This window comes from Triticum urartu, chromosome 1 (genome assembly GCF_003073215.2).
Source record: "Triticum urartu cultivar G1812 chromosome 1, Tu2.1, whole genome shotgun sequence".
Taxonomy (NCBI): Eukaryota; Viridiplantae; Streptophyta; class Magnoliopsida; order Poales; family Poaceae; genus Triticum; species Triticum urartu.
This window is the reverse complement of record NC_053022.1, coordinates 272,596,222-272,597,212: the sequence shown is the minus strand read 5'-3', so window position 1 is coordinate 272,597,212 and position 991 is coordinate 272,596,222.

The following is a 991-nucleotide window of genomic DNA, read 5'->3' as shown; positions in this document are numbered from 1 at the left end:
ATAAAATGTAAAAAGGAAAGGTGAAGATCACCATGACTCTTATATAACGTAGAAGATAAAAGTAAAAGATAGGCCCTTCGCAGAGGGAAGCAGAGGTTGTCATGCGCTTTTATAGTTGGATGCACACAATCTTAATGCAAAAGAACGTCACTTTATATTGCCACTTGTGATATGGACCTTTATTATGCAGTCCGTCGCTTTTATTTCTTCCACATCACAAGATCATATAAAGTTTATTTTCTCCACACTAATAAGTCATACCTATTTAGATAGAAACTTTTATTGCTTTCACCGATGACAACTTACTTGATGGATCTTACTCAATCCATAGGTAGATATGGTGGACTCTCATGGCAAAACTGGGTTTAAGGATATTTGGAAGCACAAGTAGTATTTCTACTTGGTGCAAAGAACTTGGCTAGCATGAGAGGGAAAGGCAAGCTCAACATGTTGGATGATCCATGACAATATAATTTATCTCAGATGTAAGAAAACATAACCCATTACGTTGTCTTCCTTGTCCAACCTCAACTCTTTAGCATATCATACATTAATGAGTTCTCACAATCATAAAAGATGTCCAAGATAGTATATTTATATGTGAAGACCTCTCTTTCTTTATTACTTCCTATTAATTGCAACAATGACCAAAACTATGTTTGTCAACTCTCAACAACTTTTATTCATCATACTCTTTATATGTGAGCTCATTACTCTCCATAAGATCCCTATGATCTCTTTATTTCTTTTTATTTCTTCTCTTTCATTTTATTCCCTCAAGATCCTAACAAGGTAATCAAGCCCTTGACTGAACACTAATGTTTATTATATATAGCTCACGGACTCGATTACATAGAAGGATCATAAAGCAAAACTCACAACTAGATCATACTAAAACTTTATTCTACTAGATCAAGATATTATCAAAAGGATCAAACTAAGAAAAACGGTAAATGAAAAAGTGATGGTGATATGATACCGGGGCACTCCC